This window comes from Sciurus carolinensis, unplaced genomic scaffold (genome assembly GCF_902686445.1).
Source record: "Sciurus carolinensis unplaced genomic scaffold, mSciCar1.2, whole genome shotgun sequence".
Classification (NCBI taxonomy): domain Eukaryota; kingdom Metazoa; phylum Chordata; class Mammalia; order Rodentia; family Sciuridae; genus Sciurus; species Sciurus carolinensis.
The window spans coordinates 153,937-165,373 of NW_025920174.1; the positions used below are offsets into that span (position 1 = coordinate 153,937).

Here is an 11,437-nt window from a genome sequence, read left to right on the forward strand (position 1 = left end):
AAGGAGTGAGTCTTGCTTATTCGGGGCTTATAGTAATTTAGTGATTAAGTAATGTGTGATATTGGTGTGACTAGAGTTAAAATAACTATAATCCTTGTGTGATTAGCATCAAATAAAAGTCAATTGATTTTGGACCAAATTTATTCTCTTTGACTCCTCCTTGTCGCTCATGACAGCTTTCATTTCAGGGATTCCAAAAGATGGGAATTCTTGGGAGCCCTGGGTAGCCTTCCACATGCATGGTGCTTCCTGGCAGAGGGAAATAACAGCCACTGCCCAGACTCCACAAAGACCCCATCCATCTCTCCTGTCTCCTAATGACTACAGAGGAAGACAGCATGGTTAGAAATTTTTCACCTAATAGGGAACAGAGAAATGAAGCTCACGACAGGGAAATGAGGTTCTACCCCTGAAGGTGCCTGACTTAATGATATGTTTAGCATTATATCCAGGTGGGACTCAGGAACATTTGTGAAGACCACACCAGAGACTCAGGTCCTCACTGCCTGTAGAAAATGATGCCTTCTTCAGAATCACAAAGAAAGAACCCCTTCCCAACCAAACACAATGTCAGCAAGTAAAAAAAAGAAGCAACAGCAGCTGTGGAATATAACAAGCAGATGTTTCTTGGGGAACACAAAAATAGAGAACCAAAACCCCACTCTTGAATAGATTAACATAAATTCCTGCACCAGAATCCTAGTAACAGAAGAGGTGTGCTCATTTCCAATCATCAAAAATATCTATTTCATTTTCTACTGCCCTGTACAACATAGGTTGTCCATAACAATGTATTATGAGGCATCCAGAAAAATCAAGAAAAACAGTCCCAAGAGACAAAACTACACTGAGCACCAGGATCTCTGTCATACCTGTGGGAGAGGAAACTTAAAATATCTATAATTAATAGGTTGACAACTCAGAAAAGTAGACTTTAACAAATTAGCATCAGTGATAAAGAGGACATTGTATATTGATACTAGCCAATTTTTCTTTTTCTTTTTTTTGTACCAGGAATTGAACCCAGGGGTGCTTAACCATTTAGCCACATCTCTAGCCATCTTTTGCATTTTATTTAGAGACAGGGTCTCACTGAGTTGCTTAGGGCCTCCCTAAGTTGCTGAGGCTGGCTTTGAACTCCCAGTCCTGTTGCCTCAGCCTACTGAGCTGCTGGGATTACAGGCATGCACCACTACACCCAGCTACTAGTCTGATTTGCAAGAAGACAGTAGCTCTACATGTGTATGAACCTAACAATAGAGCTTCAATGTATGTTAAAAAACTGACAGCGCCAAAAGGACAATTGATACATCTATGATTATACTTGGATGCTTCAATATTTCTCTCTTTAAATTGAAAAGAACAAAGGGGGAAAAATGCAGTAGGAAGATAGTCAATCAGCTTGATCTACTTGACTTATGGATCACATTATTGAACAAGAGTAGAATACACATTTCTCTAATTTTTTTATGGAACATTCATCAGCTAGATAGCATTCTAAGCCATGAAACATAACTTGAAAAATCTAAAAGAAGTGTAATCTCTGAAGGTGTCATGATACACATCAGTAATGCCAGCAATTTGGGAGGTTGAGGGAGGATGATCCCAAGCTCAAGGTCAGCCTTGACAACTTAGTAAGTACCTGTCTCAAAAATGGAAAGAAAGGCTGAAGCTCAGTGGGTAGAATGCCTCAGAAATATCACAATGTAAGTTCACAGACCACAAAAGAATTAAACTACAATGACAACATTAATAATAAATCAGTAATAAAATTACTTCTGGAACACAGCAATTACTTTGAAAATGAGTGGTACACCTCCAGTTCATGGTTCAAACAAGAAGTCTCAAAGAAATTATAAACTTGTGTTTTAATTAAATGAAAATACAAGATACTTGACATTGATGCCAAAAATCCAAACAAACCTAAATAAATGAAAACATACTCTGTGTTCACTGATTGGAAATTTCAATATTATTGGGATGTCATTTTCTACCAATTCGATCTCATCTATAGGTTCAATGTAATCCCAATAACACAGTAAGTTTTTTCTCTTTCTGTTTTTCTAATTCCCCCACACCTTCATCTCATGATAACCACAGTTCTACTTTATGCTTCTATGAGTTTGGCTATTTTTTTAGAATCCTTATTTAAGTGTGATTATGCTAAATTTGGCTCTATGTATCTGGTTTATTTCACTTAGTATAAAGACCTCATGTTCATCCATGTTATCACAAATAATAGAATTCCCCTTCTTGCTAGCTCCTGCATGGTATTTCCTTGAGTTTCTACTGTATTTCCTTTACCCATTCATGCACTGGTGGAGATGTGGGTTGTTTCTGTATCCAACCTGTAGTGAGTCATGCTGCATAAACATGGAAGGGCAGATATCTCTTTGAGATTACTTTTTCATTTTCTTTGTGTATGTACCCAGATGTGGAATTCTGGTTCATATGTAATAATTCTGTCTTATTTTTTTGAGGATCCTCTATACCATTTTCCATAATGGTTGCATGGATTTATATTCCCTCCCAGGGTGCATGGTTCCCTTTCTTCACACTGTCACCAAGACCTCTTGTCTTTTGGTGATAGCCATGCTACAAGCTGCATAGTGACATTTATTATGATTTTGATTTGCATTTTCTTTACTAGTGATACTGAGAATCTTCTCATGTACCATTTGTTTGTTTTCTTTGGAAAAATGTCTACTCAAGCACTCTGCCCATGTTTAATCATGTTATTTTATTATTACTACTGATGAGTTGAGGTCCTTATACACTTTGGATATTAACTTTTATCAGATAGATGGCTTGTAAATACCTTCTTCCATTCTGTCATTTGTCTTTTCATTTTTTAGAGTCAGTAAGGCTTTTTGTACATATTGATATGTTGATCCAAAATTTTTATGGAGAAGCAAAGGAACTAGTATAGTCAAAATAATTTTGAAAAAGATTAATAAAGTTGGAGAACTCACATGATCCAGTTTCAAAACAATGTGAAAGCACAGAGATCAAGGTGCTGCAGTATTGGCAAAAAGATGCAGATAGAGATGGATGGAGCAAAGCAAAGAGATGAGAAAAAAGACACAGAAATATAATTTGCTGCTCTTAACAAATGTGTGAAAACAGTTCAGTGGAGGATGGATAATCTTTTCAACTAATGTCAGTAAGTTGACCACCATGTTCCAGAAAACCAATAATAAGCCTGGAGGCCTACCTTGTCTTATAGAAAAAGTAAGTAAAAATGTATATGTGACATAAATGTAAAGCATGAAATTATAAAAATCTTCAAGACATATAGGATAAAGTATGTGTGATCTTGGGTTTGGTATTGTTTTTAAATTCAACATTAAAAGTGTTATCCATAATAGAAAAAATATGGATTTTTTTCAAAATTAAAAACTTTTCTTCTTTAAAAATGTCATGAAAAAATACAAAATAGAAGTGACAGGGAGAGAATATCTGCAAATCACAAATCTGATACAGGACATGTTAGAAAATATGAAGAACATGTAAAGCTTAGCAATTAAGGAAGAAAAAATAAAATAAAACACACTTAAAAACACAATAAAATTGGGTAAAAGCTGAACACAACCTTTTCAAAGAAGACAAGTGAATGGTAAACTTATGGAAAGATTCTCAACTTTGTGAATTATTAGATAAATGTATATTAAAACCATACTGAGATTGTAGTGTTCATATATTAGAATAGATAAAATAGCACTTTATACATGACAATGTCAAATGTTGAGGATACAAAGTAACAGAAATTTTAACTCATTACTGGTAGGAATGCAATATTGTGTAGCCTCTCTGAAAAACTATTTGACAATTCCTTATAATTTGCAATCATGATATGATCTAGCATGATGCTTGCCAAAAGAAAAACTTATTCTCACACAAAAACTGTGCATAAATATTTGTAACAGCTTTGTTCATAATTATTCTCCAAATAATCCAGATATCCTCCAATAAAATATTGGAGTAGCAAATTGTGGTATGTGTATACAATAGAATGGTGCTTTAAATAAAAAGGTATAACCATTGACTCAACAACTTGGATAAATTATCAATTCTAAGTGAAATAACCAGACCCAAAATCTCTATTGTTTGATTCTATTCATGTGACATTCTTAAAAAGAATGCAGAGCCAAATAAAGAGCAAAGAAACTATAAGGATTTGGGTGATAGAAGAAGGTTCATGAAAAGGAGACTGCCCACAAGTTGTAGATTGCTGAACATGTTCTACATAGTGCTCTGGATGGTGAATAAAGAATTCTGGACATTTGCAAAACCCTTAGAACAATTTATATACACCATAAAATATAAACATTATTGCATGCAAAATGTGAATCTCACTGAAAGGGATAGGAAATAATGAATGATCTAAGTTTAGTAATCCCTCCTATCTTTAGTTTCAGTTATCTGCTATCAACCTCAATTTAAAAACATTAAGTGGGAATTCCAGTAATAAACAATTCATATATTATGAGTGGAACACTGTTCTAAATAGCATAATAACATATCTCTTCTCACTTCATCATGCACAGCACATGAATCATTACTTTGTCCAGTGTATCCACACTGTATGCACCACCTTCCTGTTATTGTCTTAGTAGTTGTCCAGGTAATCAAATCAACTGTCATGGTATCATAGGGCCTGTGTTTAGCTAACCTTTATTTCTGCACAATGTGCCCTTTGATAAGTTCTTAAACCTTACAGTGTATTCTTTAATTTTCAGTGTCAGCTAGAGAAGTGACCTAGTATTTTGATTACTTACACTTTGGTTTCCAATATAGATTGACTGGAACTTGCTGCTAATATGTTGTTTGTTCTCTAAGAAATATCTCGTGTATCACTTTCCTTCTGACAGAATAGCAGACTAACTGAGAATATATATATATATATATATATATATATATATATATATGTATATGTATATATAAATGAATCTATTTCAGAGCTGACTGTGATAGTTTAGATTTTATACCTAACTTTATAAACTGATTATGAGTCTGCTTGCAGCCTAGAATAGCATTTAAATAAATTTTATTTCTTTGCATCTAGGCCATTGGAAGCCTATGTAAATTTATTTTGCAAAGAGCCTCTACATATGAATGAAACAACTAAAAACATTTACATATGATAGGAATGCTTACTTTGATGAGAAAAGGCATATTCTTTCACAGTTTCAGTGATAAAAAATGCAATGATATTTAAAATATTTCTATTGGATAGGGTTGACTTTTGAAAACACTCATGGAAGAGCTTCTTTTGAGAATCTGATGTCTCAGTTTCTCTATAAATTCAAAAGCCCATCAAATATGTGCCTATGGATCTAATTCTAAACAATAACTTTCTTTTGTCAAATATTCACAATTTTTCCTGCTATACATTTAGCAGGATTAAGAAAATCACTCAAACCTTTCTCTGTTTTCAGGAGTCCTCTTCAGGTTTCAACAAAACCACCAGGTAATGATTGTGTTGATTAATATCATATCAAGACTAGCCAGGCCTCCCCACCCAGTGAACCATGACTCTGACCACAGTGATGAATTACTCAGAAACACACCACAGGGTTTAGCAATTCTTGGGATTTTTCCCCCCCAGGAAAACTAAGAGCAGGTGAAATAGTAAGGTGTGAAAGTCCAAGTGGTGATTCAGCATGAAATCACCTCCCAGACATAATCCCAGACTTCTGAGAGTTCCTATAAATTATTCATGCCTCTTGGTGTGCAACTGGGGAGACACTCCTGCCCTAATGTGCCTTCTTTTAATACTGTTTCAGCAGTGTGGATGGTAATGACAATCCTATCTTTTGTTTGTTCGCTTTGGGGGAGTGCTTATGGAATTGATATGATGTAAAAGGGACTCTTTGGTAGAGTCCTGAAATCTGATAGGAAAGAGCAATGCTGGGTTAGTGTTTTGTTAAATTTTTTCATATCACACTTATTAAAATGGAAATTTAATAATAATAAATACACCAAATACTTGAGATGTGCCAGGTTACGTATGTTCATTTTCTTTGCAACTACCATAAGATCTTCACCAAAGGATCACAAGCTCCGAAATATTAAGGAACATGTCTGAGGTCATACAGGCAAGAAAGAGGAGACAGGAACTCAACCTTGGTCTGTGATCCTTGATGAGAATGATTGTAAGTCAACTTTTAGAACTGATGCATTTTTGGGGGTGTTTTGCAATGAATCAGATTTTCATGTAGTACAGATGTTCTAATGCAGAGGTTTCAAATGCTGATGATATTTCTCTATAACGAGTTGAAGTTTGAAAGTATGTTTGCCTTCGTTTGAAGATAAAGAAGAAGACAGGGATAATTGCTCACCTGGACGTGAAGGGCAGAGTGGGAGCACCTGGGAGTGGGAGCAACTGAGCATCTGTTTGTGGTAGGTCCTGTGTCAGACACATGGGCTGTGAGTTTTTCCTTCAGAAACACTGTCAAGATTCATAGGAAGAACTAATCCTGGGGAGAAAGACAAGGGTAGGTACTAGAGAACTTTAAGCTATAGTTAACATAAGAAAGAGTCCGTTGATGAAGTACCCAAGGCAGGATAGGAAGTGAGAGAGAAATACAAATGTTCCTGGGGGAAGCCAAACTATTGTATGCATTGCAGTGTGCAAATGAATGTGAAACCCTTTATGTCACTTTAGAGAGCTTTGAATATTCAAAAATATCCCAGCAAAGAAAGAAATAAAATGTAAGTGGGACATTAATGGTGAAGAAAAACTGAAGAAATTTCAGATTTTTTTTTCCCCTAAAATGAGGCCAGACAGTTTCATGGATGATTTTTATAAAAGAATAAAACTTATGTAAAAATACACCTCCACTAAAAAAGTATGAATTTCACAATGATGTGATAACAAATTTTATCCCTCACTTTAATAATATTTTTAAAAGTTTTATAATATTTTCATTAGAAACCCACAGGACCAACCCAACCCCCGTCAGCACCATGGCAATGTCCAGCAACAGGGCAATGTCCAGCAACAGTTTTGTGTACACTGAGCAGTCCGGAGGAGGGGAAACGGCGGAGCTGGCTCAGTAGGCGACCTTGACCATTTTCCCATCCTGTGCCTTTGGCCTCTTTAGCAGCGATTTGAAGAAGAATGAAGATCTAAAACAAATGTTGGACAGCAGCAAAGATTCAGATAAATTGGATGCTATGAAAGGGATTGTTGGGATGATTGCAAAAGCGAAAAATGCATCTGAACTGTTTCCTGCTGTTGTGAAGAATGTGGCCAGTAAAAATATTGAGATCAAGAAGTTGGTGTACATTTACTGGTCTGATACGCTGAAGAGCAGCAGGATCTGGCACTCTTTTCTATAAGCACTTTTCAGCGAGCTCTGAAGGACCCAAATCAACTAATCCATGCAAGCGCTTTAAGAGTTCTGTCAAGTATTAGAGTGCCTATTATTGTTCCTATCATGATGCTCGCTATTAAGAAAGTCCGCTGACTTATCACCATGTTAGGAAGAATGCAGCCCATGCAATACAGAAACTGTACAGTCTTGATCCAGAGCAAAAGGAAATGTTAATTGAAGTAATTGAAATACTTTTGAAAGATAAAAGCACATTGATAGCTGGCAGTGTTGTGATGGCTTTTGAAGAAGTATGCCCAAAGAATAGATCTGATTCACAAGAATTACCAAAAGCTTTGTAACTTACTAGTTGATGTAGAAGAGTGGGGGCAGGTGGTCATAATCCACATGCTAATTCGATATGCTGGTACACAGTTTGTCAGTCCTTGGAAAGAGGATGATGGTCTAGAAGACAATGAAAAGAATTTTTATGAATCTGATGATGAACAGAAGGAAAAGACTGAAGACAGGGACAGGAAGAAGCCATATACTATGGATCCAGACCATAGACTCTTAATTAGAAATACAAAGCCTTTACTTCAGAGCAGGAATGCAGAAGTGGTTATGGCAGTTGCTCAGTTGTACTGGCACATATCGTCAAAGTCAGAAGCTGGCATTGTTTCTAAATCACTAGTGTGCTTACTTCATAGCAATATTTTGTATTGTCCTACAAAATATAGCAACTATGTCAATTCAAAGAAAGGGCCTGTTTGAACCTTACCTGAGAGTTTCTATGTTAGGTCAACCAATCCAACTATGATCAAGATACTGAAGCTTGAAATTTTGACACTTAGCAAATGAAGCCAACATATCAACTCTTTTACAAGAATTTCAGACCTACATGAAAAGTCAGGGAAAAAAATTTGCAGGAGCCACTCTTCAGACTATAGGCAGATGTGCAACCAACATCTCAGATGTCACAGACACCTGCCTCAATGGCCTGGTATTTCTGCTCTCCAACAGGGATGAAATAGTTGTTTCTGAAATTGTAGTTGTTATAAAGTAATTACTACAAATGCAACCTGCATAACATGAAGAAATTATTAAACATATGGCCAAACTCTTGGACAGTGTCACTGTTCCTGTGGCTAGAGCAAGTATTCTTTGGATAATTGGAGAAAACTGTGAGTGATTTCCTAAAATTTCCCCTGATGTTTTGAGGAAGATGGCTAAAAACTTTACAAGTGAAGATGATCTGGTAAAACTGCAGATTTTAAATCTTGGAGCAAAACTGTATTTAACCAATCCAAACAGACAAAATTGTTTACCCAGTACATATGAAATCTCGGCAAGTATGATCAAAACTACAATATCAGAGACCATACAGGATTTATTAGGCAGTTTATTGTTCCAAATGAGAAGAGGGGAGTTTTAAGTAAATATGCCAAAAAATATTCCTAGCTCAAAAAACTGCACCACTGCTTGAGTCTCCTTTTAAAGATAGGGATCATTTCCAGCTTGGCACCTTATCTCATACTCTCAACATTAAAGCTTCTGGGTACCTGGAATTATCTAATTGGCCAGAGGTGGCGCCTGTGCCATCAGTTAGAAATGTAGAAGTAGAGTTGGCAAAACAATGGACCCCAGCATGAAAAGCAAAGAAAGAAAATCCTGCTAAGAAGTTTTACTCTGAATCTGAGGAAGAGGAAGACTCTTCTGATAGCAGCAGTGACAGTGAGTGCAAATCTGGAAGTGAGAGTAGAGAAGGAGGCAAAAGAGGAAGAAGACAGTAGAGAAGACAGCAGTGAGGATTCCACTAGTGAGGAAGAGAGTGAGAGTGAAAATGAGTCCGAAGCAGAAAACAAAAGAACAGCCACAAGGAACTCAAAAAACAAAGGGAAAAGTGATATTGAAAATGGGAAGAAGAAAAATGAAAAATTTGAAACTTCAGGTTCTTCTGATGCTGAATCTAGTTCAATAGAAATTTCTTCAGATTCTGCGTCAGAATCTGAAAGTGAATCTGAATCCAGAAAAGCTACTAAGGAGAAAGGAAAAAAAAATGAAGCAAGATTGAAATCTTTCCAAAGATGTTTCACTTCTGGATCTAGATGATTTTAACCCAGTATCCACTCCATTTGCACTTCCCACACCAGCTCTTTCTCCAAGCTTGATAGCTGATCTTGAAGGTTTAAACTTGTCAACTTCCTCATCAGTCATCAGTGTCAGTACTCCTGTCTTTGTACCAATGAAAACTCATGTGCTGCTTCATCAAATGAATGGAAAAGGACTGGCTGCCAATAACTTCTTTCCAAGACAACCTTGTATTTTTGGTGATAAGATGGTCTCTGTACAAATAATTCTGAATAATGCTTCTGATCGAAAGATAGAAAATATCCACATAGGGGAAAAAAACTTTGTATACACATGCAAATGCATATTTTTCATCCAAAAGACATGCTGGAGTCTGAGGGATCTATTACCTTTTCAATGGGTATTGAATTCTGTGATTCTACACAAACTGCCAGTTTCCAGTTGTGCACCAAGGATGATTGCTTCAAAGTTAATATTCAGCCACCTGTTGGAGAACTGCTTTTACCTGTGGCCATGTCAGAAAAAGATTTTAAGAAAGAGCAAGGAATGCTGACAGGAATGAATGAAACTTCTGCTGTAATTATTGCTGCACCCCAGAATTTCACTCCATCCATGGTCCTTCAGAAGGTTGTAAATGTAGCCAACATTGGTGCAGTACCTTCTTGCCAAGATAATATACACAGGTTTGCAGCTAAAACTGTGCACAGTGGGTCAATGATGCTAGTCACAGTGGAAATGAAGGAAGGCTCCACAGCCCAGCTTATCATAAACACTGAGAAAACTGTGATTGGTTCTGTTCTGCTGTGGGAGTTGAAGCCTTTCCTGTCCCAGGGGTAACCTGCTTACATCTGGACTTCAGAATCTGTCACACAAAAAAAGTGCCTGGCATCCACTACTGCTGCCTTTCTTTTATAATAATAGCCCTTCCATTTGGCAGGGGAGGAAGAATACACTCTTACATTCTTGTTTCCTGCTTTAGAATGCTAGTGTGTATCCATCATGTATCCAATACTTTCCCCCTTTTCCCTTTGCTAGCCAAAGAACATATATTTTACTGTCAGTTATCTCGACTCCTGAATCCATGTGTGAGTTTTTCTGTCCTACTTCTTTTGGCCTCCTCAACTTCCTTCTCTTTTTTGACAATGATGGACATGGATCAGATATTTAAAGTGTATTGGAAATCATCTTCCCTTCAACAGTAAGCAAACATTGCAAAGAAATAGTTTGGTGTAGGAAAATTAGATAGCATACCTTTTCAAATTAAATGCAAAAACATGGTCTCTGCAAAAATTTTGTTCTTTTAATTTCCTGATATTGTAATTGATTACTGACAGCTGTCACAAAATTTTTTTCTGAATAATAAATAAACTAGCACATAAATAGAAAAAAATTGCATTAACTTCTATCAAGTTTTAAAAACTCTTGTGACACAGTGATTCTGCTTCATTGAAATTTTCTTAAAAATTTCACAGGAGATATGCAGAGCAAGAAAGCTTTTTGTGCAATAGCAAAATACTTTTAATAATCAGATGGTCATGAAGTAGTGGGGATTAATTATGTTCTATGAAATCCACAAAAGTTCATAAGAATGTTAAAAAGAATGAAATGTGTCCACATGAACTAGTGACTTGGGGAATGTGAATAATTCTTTTTAAAGGAGTGTAAAACAGATATCTCTCTCTCTTTTTCAAGTATTAAAAGATAAAGAGAGTGAGAGATACAAATGTATTTGAGAACTGTAGATCCACATTAATAGAAATTGTTGAATTTTTCCTGTCTGGGGAGAAGATATGACTGGATACAGTGAATTGCCTAGACTTAAAATTAAACCTTCAAAAGCAGATTCGCGCTGGGCACAGTGACACATGCCTGTAATCCCAGCAGTTTGGGAGGCTGAAATAGGAAGATCGTAAGTTCCAGGCCAGCCTCAGCAACTTAGTGAGACTGTCTCAAAAAAAAAAAAAAAAAAAAAAAAAAGGTGTGGGTGGTGCTGAGGATGTCCCTCACTGGTTAAGAGCCCTGGGTTCAAT

General features: G+C 36.3%; 1 pseudogene; it reads left to right on the forward strand.

Annotated features, from left to right (window-relative positions):
* The first annotated feature begins 6,993 nt into the window (after positions 1–6,993).
* On the forward strand, positions 6,994–10,244 carry LOC124974777 (AP-3 complex subunit beta-1-like; annotated as a pseudogene).
* Positions 10,245–11,437: the final 1,193 nt, after the last annotated feature.